Raw genomic sequence first — 13,637 nt, forward strand, 5'->3', positions numbered from 1 at the left:
GGGGGGGGGGCGACCTGCGCTTGGAGTGCCCGCAGCTTCTTTACTACCCAGCTCATCGAACCTGCACTGCCGTGGTGAGACAATTCCGGCTACCCCAGCTTATAGGGGAAAATATAATCCAGCCATTCGGGCAAATCCCTCCCCTCTGCTTCCCTCACGTGAATAAGATGTGTAACTAAGGTGTACCCATATATGTTTAATGTGTTGTAATCACTCCTTTTGAACCTCCTGCCCCAAATTGCTTTGTTTTCCCCACAATAAACCTTGCTGTTGTTAGAAATTTAGTAAGCACTGAGCGAGTTATTCACTCAAAAAAGTCAGGACATAAATTCCTGTATCCTCTGTGTGAGGCGATACCCACGTGTGGATCTCTCAGCAAATCCTGATAAGTTAATACACTCCAATAAGGAGATATAATAGGTCACGGATCGTGACAACATGTACCTTCCCATTGCAAGCAGCTCCCATGATTTTAGGAGGCTGATGCACACCGTGATGAGTTGCATATATATTTGTAGGATTGAGACCTTTGCTTTTATGTTTTATAGGCCTGGTGTCATCTTTATTTCTATGGTGTTGGGTTTTTTTATTGGTTTGGTTTGATTTGGTTTTTTTTTTGTGTGTGTGTATAAGAAATGAAGTACTGTTACTGGAATAGCCCAGAAATTATTTTTTCTGATAAATGGCATTCATTTTCCCCAGCATTGTTTTTTCATTGTTTTCTGAAGCAGCTCACTGCAAAACTCTATTTATATTGTCAGGTTAAATAAATCCTTTTAAAAGTAGTAAGTAGAGAAACACGAGTAGTAGTCTCATACTCAGAAGCAGTTTACCACACTGAGCCACTAGAATGCAATGTGTCTCTTTGTCCCACTTCAGTGATGTGATGCACTTGCTACATAGGCTTATGAATCTGTCAGTCACATAAATAAGAGCCTAGCTTGTTTGCTTCTAACGGTAAAGAGACAATGGCTGAATTCAGTCACAGAAGCAACTTTTCTGGGCTATTTTCACGTAAGTATGTTGATCAAAGCATTCCTTTGTCAGGAAGAAAAAAGAAAATAATTAATAAAAATGAAATTTTCTTTGAGAAAATATAGATTTCTGCATTAGTTACTCTCAAGTAACTTGGAATTAAAAGATTCTCCTTTCAAAGCCCTGAGCCACCTGATCTGTCTTTCAGATTAGTGTAGCTTAGAGCAGGACTGAACTTGTCACTGAAGTTGAGCAGGAGGTAGGCTAGAAAAGTTTACCTTCTAATTTCAAATGTTTTGTGGACTTGTTACTGTAAAGAGTGGTAACATTGCTGTCTTTCTGTGCTTACAGTTTGCAGTTCTTCCATGGGAACTATAGTTCCAGTTCCTTTGCTATCTTCAGTAGTCCCAGCTCACTTGCTGTGCTACATTGCTGGGGAGACTGATGGTTCTAACTAGTTTCTCCTCAAAGCTATTTTTTACACTGAAAGTTTTGGGTTTTTTTACCTCTGATTTGGGATGAAAACTGGGGCTGAACACTGGCCTTTTGCATTGGCTGGTAGTGCCAGTTTTAAAATTAGATCTACCTGAAAATGTCCTTTGTGCATTGGAGGCCTAGCCTCCAACTTACACAATCCTCAAAGAGCCAACTTCAGTAAGAAAATAAACAAGACATTTTGGTTGAGATTGTATAATTTTTTTATTTTTTTATTTTTCTGAAGAGGTTGTGATTGTATATGGTAAGACCCTGAAGAATAAAAGCTAGAATAGAGCCAAGAATACTCACTGCAAATAGAGACTCATCTTTATCCTCTTGCTGTGGTACCTGCCTCACAAAAGGTTGGCTTCTCATGTTTCCCCTCATTACCAAGGTTGTCTGCTGCCTCCAAGGTGAAAATAATGAAAATTGCATTGCGTTTCAAGTATATGTTTACAAAATATGTCACCTCTTATGTTTAAAAGTGAGTATTAGAAAAACAGTAACATAATAAAAGCTGCTAGACCAAAAACTTACTGGCTGATTTCTTTACTGATGGCAAATTCCTCTGGAATTCTGTTGAGTAAATTTACAACCATGAAAATGACAGCATTAAATGTGTATCACCATGTATAGTCATACCTACACTGGGAGAAAACAAAGTGGGCATGATTTTACCAAATGCAATAGTCCTACACAACAGCTGCTTGCACACTCCTTTCTTGTCTCAGAAGCACATTTGATGAGTGAGATAGATGCTTCTTGCTCACTGAAGTAAAGAGCACGTGTGAATCTCTTCAGCTGGGAGTCACTTTGTCAACAGGGAGGTGTGAGACAAGTAATTTTACTTACCTTTTTAACTGATGCAGGGGTGCAGGTTTAAAATCCATGATTTATAGATGTTGTGTGGGCTGCCAGCAGTCACTGGAAGCTGTCCACAAACTGAGAAATTGATTATGCCCTGTCATTTGTGCTGTTTTTAGCTAGTTAAAAAAGAGCCCTAAAATAAAGGATAAAATAAGTGCAAACATAAGAATTGGAAGAAAAAGAGAAAATTAAGAAAAAAGAGAAAATTAAGAAAAAAGAGAACTGGCAAAGATGTAAGTTAGAGGTTCCTCAGCCAGATCACAAAACTGGGATGCTACTAGCTTTTTATCTCCTGCTGGTATCTCTTCCCATTGCAGTGAGAGGGTCTCGCAGAGATAACTGCTCTGAGAAAAGGCCCATGGGAGGGATGGTTGAGCAACACAGGTTATTAGTTTGTTAAGGTTCTGTTGATTGCTCTAAAACTTGAATGCTCAAGAAGCAGTAGATGGTGAGATAAGGGGCTGGGGGGGATTTCTCTCCCCTAAGCAGTCACAAGCATTTGTGTGATGTCAACAATGTTACCTTCTGGTATTTTCTAATACAATCTCTGGATAGAAGTGTAAGAAGTTCAAAGAAGACTTGATTTCATTGGCAGAAGAGGCCAAAAGAAGAAATAGCAAGAATTTTATAATTTTATAAGCTTAATTTTATAATTTGAAAGTATTTCTTTACTATCTCGTCCTACTGTAGGAGATTATTTTTGGATCCTTCCTGTGAGTTAACTTCTCATATTCTTGACCCCTCTGTTGTTTCTTCCTTTGTCTTGCCAAGTGTCTCCTTACGTTACTTGTTCCTTAGTTCAGAGAGCTTATCTCCCTTCACTTAGCACATTAAGGCTTTACTTCAGCTTCTGGACATTATCAAGGTTTTAATTTCAGAAAATTTGAAAGATGTCTTTCAGTATTGTCTCTGTGTGAGAACAGGCTGAAGGGCCAGCCACAGGAGTGGCAGCCAAGTCAAATTCCTGTCCACCCCCATGTTGATGAAGGCAAAATATCACCAGCCCGTCTGTCAGATGGGAAACTGAGGAATTAGAACATTTGTATAACAGGAAAAAAAGCCCATCCAAAAAACCAACAACAAATAGAATTACCAATTTAGAGAAAAATCCAACACCATACCAAATCAGTAACTCAGAATGACAAATGCTTTCTGGTTCTGATCCAGAATCACCTGAGTGAGTAGCCAGTTTTTAGTTTACTTGAGTGAGTTTTGGAACAGAACTTAAATGACCCTGGTGTCTAAATCTTGCATAAGTCAGAGTAGATGCGTACTTCATCTTTTTGGGCTGTGAGCTGAACTGTATGGCAGGGAATATAGTATCTATTGCTCTGGAGTAATAAGACAGGGAATACACAGATGGTTTTCCATGAGGTAAGAAAGCATGCCCATGAGTACAGACCCCATTCATCCTGTTAAAACCATTCCTCTTGTGAAGTCTGCCTCCTGGAATTGTGTATTTGTCTCTGTGAAATATTCAGATTCCTTTTTGTCCCCTGGATTTGTCACTCACTCATTTTTACCATCAGCAGTGGAAGTCTTTCATTTCTCATGTCTAGTGGGCTAAGGGGTCAGGGAGGCAACTATGGAGGCCTGTTCATGTAGACATTATATTGGCTTAAGGAGTGTTTATTTCTCAGATAGTGTTCCTCTCATGTTCTCTGATGCCTGTGTCCAGCAGAGAAATATTTGGAAAGCTGATTATGTATTAAACATCCAAAATGAGACATAAAGTTGACAAAATGTCTAAACTAACAGGGACATGAGTATCAGTTAAACACTGACCTATTTCATGCTAATACTTAGTATTTATATACTTTACATTTTTAAGCACGGTGCGCATTTGAACTAGTTAATACTTCAAATATTTCTGCAGCATGTGTAAGTCTCTTCCACAATCTACTGAACAAGAAGTTCAGAGACAAAGATCTGGGGATCAAAACTCTAAATGCAGATTTCAGTATTTGGCATCCACAAGATCTGGGTCACTCTTCCTTATGAAAGCCTTCATACAAATTTGCGCACTTAATATTAGCAAGCTTTGTTGGGAAGACTTGGCCTAAATTACTGTTAAAGGTCACAGAAATCAGTGGTAGAGCTGGGAAAGGAACTGAAGTCCATCTCCTTTAAACATAACAAGCAACTAACCCATAAAACTATTATGCTTCTTGAATTTTATAATTACAGTAATGAATTGATTTTATTTCATGCTGTTCTTGAAAATTCAATCTAGTGTATAAGAAAAGAAATGCTGCAGTTGCACTGGATCAACCTCATGGTGTATCCAGACTAGCACCCTGCATTTGCGGCCAAAAGGTTGTATTTCTACTGTTGCAAAATACTTGCAGGGGACTTGCCTACTTGGGGTACTTTCTTCCTAGGCTATATAAATTCTCTCTTGATCCATACACTTAGGAAAACCAAAACTTCATTAACAATAACTGTACTTCTTTTACTCAGTGTAAGAGCAGAGTACTCTTCCTTCATCAGAAATACTCCCAAGATTGGAAAGGGTGAGGATCTTCCCAAAGGCCCTGAGCTACCTGATCTAAGTTAAAGTTAGCTGTGCTTTAAGTGGGAGATTGTTCCAATGGCTTCCAAAGGTCCCTTCCAAGCTGAATTATGGTGCACAGTTTCCCTTTGATGAAACCAATGGGTGAAGAGAGCCTAAAGTGGAGTGCATTGATTATGCAAGAGGAGAGTTAGTTCTCCATATTGCTGTGGAATGGGATTATTTTCTTGATTATCACAGAGGACATAGGGCCTCTGCTAGGATAACACAAAACGTTATCTCTCTAGGTAAGTACTGAAGGAGATCTGGGAGCTAGTTACTACAAGTCGTTAACTTTTAATAAAAAATAAAGTGCAAGATACTTTATCTTGCAAGAGGTCGCAGCTGCCATTGCTGTCAGTGGGAGGGGAAGAGTGCACTATACATCCCAAGCAATTCTCAACTCCTTGCAAATGATACTTAGATATGCCTTAAATTACTTGACGAAATGCTAAAGAACCATCAGATGCTTCTCAGTTTTCTGTTTTCCTCATTTCGTCAGTATTTTCTGGGTCTGGTGCCTCTACGTCAATGCTTGTGAGACAAAACCAGCCCCCCCTGTGCTGCTACAGCACCTTTTCCTTTCTGGTGATGATATGTAAATTCCCCACAGTGAAGTTTTTGGTAACTGAGTAATGCCACTCCAGGCAACAACCACCAGATGGCAATGAAGAGCAGAACGGCTATGTGTAGATTAAGTGTGTCACCACAATGTCCAATTTTGCCTTTGCAAGCAGAGTACGAGTACAGCTCTAAATACCAATTTGCTCAGTTGTTTACAGACCTCTGGGCCACTATAAAAGTCTGCTTCGCATCTCTGTCTGCATAAAAAATAGTTTTTCTTGTTTTTATACTAAAACCTTTTAAAGGAATATTTTTTAACCTAACACATGAATGCTGATACTATTATTTAGTACCCAGGTGTTATCGTTATAAGGAAGATTTTGGCTATAGCTGTGTACAAGCTATCTCTTGTAGGGAGATGCAGAACACTTTTGCCTTGCTCCTTCTGGAGCCATAATAGTTCTTAAAATGTCCTGACATAAAGGATGCATCTCTTCCAAGGTAGAAATAGTGTCTTTCTGCTTGTGTGTGTGCTTGACATCAGCAAAGAAAGCAACGTTGGGAAGTGAACCAAATGAAAACTAAGTGTCTCTTTACTGAACATCATTGTCAGTGGAGAGATGGTGATGAGCACGGCTCACTGATCCCCCAGCATGGCAACATGAATGAAGAGCAGCATAAACAGAGCCTCATCAGTACTGCTAGCCCCAGACTTGAGAATTAGAAGTTAGTCCCACATGGGTCATGAAATTTGGAAGTCTCAGTTTTAATTATCTGCCTGCAGGATTTTGGGTTCTTTACCTTATAAAACATCTAGGTCAAATTTTCCATTTTTTCTCCCCATTGTACAACCTTCACAACTCTCCTGCTCTCTCTTTTAAAGAAAAACAAGATTCCTTCTGCCTTTGAGAGACCTGGGCAAACCAAAAACCATAAAGACAGTGAGAAAATTTGTAAAGCTGACACCAATGGCTTTAATGTGTGTCAGGAGTCAGACCTGTGGGTCCCATGGCATTCTCTAACTCATTGCCCAGACATCTGTCCATGAATCTGATACTTCTGGGATTAATAGACATATAATGGCTGGGACCATGAAGCCTTCCAGGGAGGCAGTTTGTTGGTGTTTATGTTCACTCCTTCCCTCCGGGAGCAGGGGCCAGCAGCCAGATGCAGCTGTCTTAAAACCAGCTGGTAGAGGAAGAGGCCCTGTCTGAAAGCAGGAGCCTGAAGAAGACCACAAGTGGGAATGCTCAGCCTTCTTCCTCTCTCCTTCTGAGCTGTGGCAGCCCCCGTGAACTGCCCCTGCCTCAGTCCTCTGCCCCTCTCTCTGCCCTGCATGCTGTCTCAGAAAGCTGCAGAAGGTTTGCTACTGTTGCTTGGAACAACCACAAAATTTGATGCACTTTGCACTAAGCTTGGCAGCCCTGACAGAAGGCAGGGTATAGGGCAGTGGTTTCCCAGATTCCTCCCATGACCCTGCCTGAAATGTCCTTCACCTCGATGGAGTAGCCAGCCTTGTACTTTTTTAAATAAAAATCTCTATTCTCCCCACATGAAGAAATTTTCTCACCATATTTCCCGGGGATGCCCATTTTAGAGACAGAAATTATGAGATCTACATTATTTCCCACTGTGCCACTGAAGAGGTCACTGTGACCTGCCCTGATGGCCTCTGCATCTCTAGATTCCTGCCACAGGCATCATGTGGATCAGTGACATGCTGAGTTATATGCGTGTGTGCTGGGGAAGCAGTAGGGTTAGATGAGAAATGGGAGATGGAGGCATAAGAATTCTCTAATGCTTTTTTGCTGAGAACACTTTCTGCCCTGAATTGGCAGTTCTTGCAGTGAGTGCCTCCACAAACACATTTCCTTTGCAATGTGTAGAGGTCCCCTTAAATATGAAGCTTACAGTTTACCTTCTTAAATGTCCATCTGTCAATCATGAGAAGAATCCACATAAATCCTGTTGCAATTGGTAAAAGTAATATATATGTGCGTGTGTACGTGTGTGTATATGTATATATGTATATTTGGTGCTCAAAGGATTTTCTAGCCTTATTCCAAGAAATCAAGGACATGTGTGTTAAAATAACCATGGTACTGTAGAACAGTCTTGTAAATACCATATGTCAGAAGAAAAAATACACAGCTAAATGCATGTCGGCATCAGTTCCTGCAGTTTCGTAGGAGTTCTGGCCCTGGAAATGAAGCAAAGCTGGATTAGCTGAAGGTTCAGTTTCATAAAGAGTTTATGTGGTGCTTTGAAAGGACAGACGAGGTGGGGATTTGAGAACTGACCTGAGATACAGCAGACTGGAATCAAGCTCCTGGTCTGCTGCAGATTTCTTACACAGTGTTATGGTGCTGGGTTTCCACACGGGCTTCTTGCATCTTGGTTCCCTAGAAGAGAGAAATAATCGTACTTTCTTGTGTCCAGTCCTTAGTCTTAATTTTCTAGCCTGTGAGTTCTTGACAGAGGGAAGTGCATCTGGTAACATTTACTACGATGAATACCTTTTGATACTGGAGGTAACAACTTCGTGATCGGATACCGAAATAAGATTCTGTAAAGAAAACTACCAGAACTACAGCAGGCAGGGAAAGCTAGACTGGAAAAAGGGCAAGAAATAGCTTAAGCATCTATCTTACTGTTCCCAGAGCAGAACTTAAATTGCAATCAATAGATTCAAAATTGAGACTCCTTAAACATTAGCACATCACTACAGTTGCAATCAAGGCCCATGGTATTCTGGTGTCCCCACTGATGGAAAATTCTTCCCTGAACATGTAGTTCAGGCTTCTCCAGAGCTGCAGGTAAGTTGCCAAGGGCAGGTGTATTTTTTGTAGATTTCCATGATCTCTTCAGTGTGGGTGGATACAGAGAAAAGTGGAGTGAAAGACCCCTTGTCTAAGGAGAGTAAGACCCTCTAGTTACCTTTGCAGAAAAGGTATCCATCCATATCTTTTCTTGGTCTTCTACCAAAAAATGGGATTGGATTATACATCTTCAAAAGAACGGATATTCAGCCACTGAACTTTAAAAAGTATGTATTTGATGACAAGCTGTTTGATCAAAACTGTAAGAAACTCTATTGATATGGGCAGAAACTGTAAAAAGTCCTAGAAATCAATGATTTAGGTATTCAGATAAAGAAACATTTAGGTCCTCAGCAGTGACCCCAGTCTCATCTCCTCTTTTCCAAGTGTTAGAGGCTTTTAAATATGCAATATATAGTTGGGCATTAAAGATTTTCCCAGTCTTTTCCATATAAGCTTGGCTATCTTCATGGATTTGATGCCAGGACTATATCAAGTCAAAATCAGCCAAATAATGAATGCCAGGAAAATGATGTAACCTATAAATTACCTATATAACCTGTAATGTTGGTGGAATCCATAGTTCACAAAAATGCCTGGAAAGGCTAGGTAGTGCCTTCCACAAGAAAAGTACTGTCCTTCTTTCCACTTAATCTGATGGTAAAGTAGGAATGAGAAGAGTGATGAAAAGCTTTTCTGCTCCTCTCTGTGTTGTGATAAATAAAACCTGATCAAACTATATTTGAAGAGTCATAGCTTTGGATAAAACTGGTTTTGAGGCATGGCCAGAATATCTGCTTCATCAAAAATCATTAGGAGGATACATCAGCATAGGGGCAGTAAAAAAAAATAAAAAATTCTACTTAAGATATTGAAGTGCTTTTTGAGCATATGGAGACAGACAAAAATAGTACCCTTCTTACAATAGTCCATGATGTGTGAGATTTCTTTGGAGAAATCTTGGAAGAATTGGTGATAGAAGTTGGAGGAGCTGAGAAAATGCTGAATACAGAAAACATTTTTAGGGAACATTAATCCAGCCTGTGACCACTAAATCCTTCTTCGAGTCATCAAGTTCTTTTAGAGAGATGATATAACCCAGAAATTCTTTGAAGTGTTCAGATATAATTTAAAGCAGTATTTTCAAAATCAGCATATATCTGCTAGTAACAAAGAAGCACCCTAGGAGTTTCTGTATGTTTCTATGCTACAAATACACGACAAAATAATCTAGAATATCTCTCATGATGTAATAAAAAAATGTTGAAATCATTGAGGGCAATGGTCATATCAACAGATATCAGCAAGTACTCAGAAGTGATTTATATAGCTTACAGGGCTGTTTACTGTTAATTTTAACTATTTCATGTTCCCTTCAAACTTCATTTTGTAAAAGTTTCAGCAATATACAAATGATACAGTTGTTCCAATATCAAGGACAGAAATCTCTCATTTTCTTATTAATCTTACTTAATTCTTCATAGCCAGTGCTGGATCTAAGGGAGATAATAACCACTGATAAATTTGAAAAGTGTTTGAACTAATTTTCTAGATTTAGAGAAAGTGTGTTTTCATTTAGTTTTAGCACTTGTGGGGAGTAAAAGCACTGAAACAGCATCTGGATCCTACATCAATATAACCTGCAGCAGGGAGGGTGTAACAGAACAGTACTGTGTCTGCCTTTTGCTAGAAAAAACAACATGAGCATCTTCTACAAAGCCCTGAGTACTTCTTGCCTGGTGCCCTCCACGGCATGTCCACAAATCTTTCAACCTGATATTACCTTTACTGAAGTGCCTGTACTGAAGAAACAAAAGATATCAGTAATAATATAATAATATTCTTTCTTCTGAAGAACCTGAAAATCGTTCAAAGACCAGCTCAGTTCCTAAAATTGCTGGAAGGGGGAATAACTGAGTGCATTTCTTTGACTTCTACCTGTAGCAGAGCTACTAGGCCTATGGCATCCATGTTCCTTGTGACTCCAGATATGGATCTGTGATAATGTTTCTCAGGATATTCATGTGGGGAGATCATTACTGGTGAATACCACTTGACTTTTCTATTTCAGGTCACACAGGTGACTGTACATATGTTAAAGGTAATAAAACAATCTAAACCCAAGGGTGTCCCTAGCTCTGCCAGGGTGTTGTTGGCTTTCTTCCACAGCAGCTGCTAGAAGTGGCAGTGTTGTAGAGCCACAGCTCTGCGGCTGTGACTAGCCAGTAGAATTCTTCCCGCTTCTGAACTACCATCTATTGTCCTTGCTTTAATTTTGTGAGTTTGGCTTCTGCCAACAAAATTTTTTGGAGGTATCTCTAGATCAAAAGCTCTCACTTAGAAATATTTTCAATGTTTTGCAACAGCGGATTATCTTTTCTTGCAAGTGACAGGAAAACTAGGGATTATCTTGACTGGAGGCCAGTCCTAAGTATCCCCCTGGCATAGTCCATGCTATAGCAGAAGACTGGTCCAGATAAACAAATTACATCACTGCACAGAAGATCAAAAGTGGCTGATTAACCCAGGCAAACTTATCTGATGTAGTGAAATGCTTAAACAAGGAGCTGCTGGGCAAACTCAAGTGGAAAAAGAGAATCTATGGATCATGGAAGGAGGGGCTGGCCACTTGGGAGGAATATAGGACTGTCGTCAGAGAATGTAGGGAGGCAATTAGGAAAGGCGTCTTTGGAACTAAACCTTGCTAGTGAGGTCAAAGACAATAGAAAGGGCTTCTTCAAATACATTGCACATAGAACTAACACTAGAGGCAATATAGGCCCACTGCTGAATGAGGTGGGTGCCGTGGTGACAGAGGATGTAAAGAAGGCAGAGGTGCTGAATGCCTTCTTTACCTTTGTCTTTACTGCTGCAGACTTTCTCCAGGAGCCCCAGATCCCTAAAGCCCCAGAAGAAGTCAGGATGAAGGAAAAGTTTGCTTTGGTAGATGAGGATTGGGTTAGGGATCAGTTAAGCAATCTGGACATCCATAAATTGATGGTCTGGATGGAATACACCTGCGGGTGCTGAGGGAGCTGGCGGAGGTCATTGCTAGGCCACTCTCCATCATCTTTGGTAAGTCGTGGGCAACAGGAGAGGTGCCTGAGGACTGGAGGATAGCAAATGTCTCTTCAGTCTACAAGAAGGGCAAGAAGGAGGACCCGGGTAACTATAGACCGGTCAGCCTCACCTCCATCCCTGGAAAGGTGATGGAACAACTTGTTCTTGTCACTATCTCTAGGCATATCAAAGATGAGGGGGTCATTAAGAGCAGTCAATATGGTTTTACCCAGGGAAGTCATGTTTGACCAACCTTATAGCCTTCTATGAGGAAGTAACTAGGTGAATAGATGATGTTAGAGCGGTAGATGTGGTTTAACTTTTTTTCAATAAAGCATTTGACACTGTCTCCCACAGCATCCTTGTAGATAAAGCAAGGTCTTGATGATCAGGTAGTGAGGTGGATCATGAACTGGTTGAAAGGAAGAAGTCAGAGAGTTGTAGTCAATGGGACAGAATCTCGTTGGAGGTCTGTGACTAGTGGACTCCCTCAGGGGTCAGTACTGGGACTGGTACTATTCAGTATTTTCATCAATGACCTGGATGAGGGAACAGAGTGTGCCCTCAGCAAGTTTGCTGATGACAATAAGCTGGGAGGAGTGGCTGACACACCAGAAGGCTGTGCTGCCCTTCAGAGAGACCTAGACAAGCTAGAGAGTTGGGCGGGGAGGAACTTGACGAAATTCAACAAGGGCAAGTGTAGAGCCTTGCATCTGGGGAAGAACAACCCCATGTAACAGTACAGGTTGGGAGCTGACCTGCTGGAGAGCAGTGTAGGAGAAAGGCACCTGGGACCTCTCTTTACTGTGAGAGTGACAGAGCACTGGAACAGGCTGCCCAGAGAGGCTGTGGAGTCTCCTTTACTGGAGACATTCAAACCCTGCCTGGACAAGTTCCTGTGTGATGTGCTCTGGGTGATCCTGCTCTGGCAGGGGGGTTGGACTAGATGATCTTTTGAGGTCCCTTCCAACGCTTAAGATTCTGTGATTCTGTGAAATTAAACCCATGAAGAGCTGCTGATCCATCCTTCTGCCGTTCCTGATCAGATTGCTGGAGTAGCCAGCACAGCAGCCTCTTGTTGGCATGCTGGTTTTCACCTGTGTGTGGAGTTAAACAGGCAATTCCCAGAACCTCATCACGGGACGTGATGTGACCTTGGTGTGACATCCTACTGTCTGCATTATCCAGGCCTGTGAATGCTACATGAAATGCCATCCATAGGCATGCTGCCTGCTCTGTGAGGTTTCAGCAGACCATTCAGCATTCCAGTGAAGCTGTCAGATCAGGATCCTGTAAGGGAGTGAGGAGATGAGGATCCTGTCAAAATCTGAGGAAGCAGACTGGTAATCTGCAGAGGCCTAAATGGGGCTTTTAAAATTGGAAGCAGAACTGACTGCCTAGACAGAGGTTTTTGAAAGATAAACAGCATCAGCAAGCTAAGTGGATTTCAAGCACAGCTTTAATTGTTTTTCAAAGGAATCAGCAAAGGGCACCCTAGCTGGAACAAGCTCTGAAGTACAATCCGGAAGATTTCAAGTGTACAGTAGGTTTTAAGATAATCAGGCATTTCAGCGCCGGGACGTACTGTGGCAAGTAATGAATAAAGCCTTTTTATGTCAGCACTGACTGTACCGTAGTCTTGGAGTCAATTAAAATCACCTGCTGTACGGGCCCCTTCACTGTGAAATTGACACACACACTGATTTCCAAACCTAAAGAACTGTGCCCACAGCCCACTTGATCAGAAGAGCAAGTTGTTTATTGCCAGTACCTATTGTGCTTGGGGACACCTCGACCTGTTCTTTTCTTCCCTCTTCACCCAAGAATCCCAACAGCCTGTGACAGACTAACAACACTTCTGCGCAGATTTTAATGTAATTGCTGCAGAACCCCTTGGTCCTCACGTAATAGAAATTATTTGGGTCACTAAATCTTGTTTCCTAATTATAGGAACGAAAAGAGAGAGAAAAAAAAAGATACAATGTGAAACCATTCCGTTATTCTGGGCATTTTTTTGCTTTAGAAACCCTGGATAACCCACTCACTCCATCCATTTTAGGTGCGCCCTGTTTTAACCTTGAAGTTAAATCTGTCATTCACATCCTCTCCTCTTTCCCCAGCTCCTCTTGCAGCGGAGCGGGGGGACCCTCCCGCTCCCAAACCCTCCTCGCTGGGGGATTAATCGGTTCCCGCCGCCCCTCTTGGTTTTGTTCCCCTCCTGGGGACCAGAGATGCCCGGGACGAACGCAGACTTGGTCGGCGCTGTCACCACCACGACGTCCCGAGCCACCCTCCTCCCACGGGCACCCCACCTCGCTGCACCC

The 13,637-nt window shown here is 41.5% G+C and overlaps 1 protein-coding gene across 1 annotated transcript in view; it reads left to right on the forward strand.

Moving 5' to 3' along the window:
- GABRA4 (gamma-aminobutyric acid (GABA) A receptor, alpha 4) overlaps positions 1-13,637 on the forward strand; it is a 65,080-nt gene that overhangs the window by 18,455 nt on the left and 32,988 nt on the right. The window lies entirely within an intron of this gene.

The sequence above is a fragment of the Chaetura pelagica genome, unplaced genomic scaffold (genome assembly GCF_000747805.2).
Source record: "Chaetura pelagica isolate M959 unplaced genomic scaffold, ChaPel_1.0 scaffold189, whole genome shotgun sequence".
In the NCBI taxonomy this organism is placed as follows: domain Eukaryota; kingdom Metazoa; phylum Chordata; class Aves; order Apodiformes; family Apodidae; genus Chaetura; species Chaetura pelagica.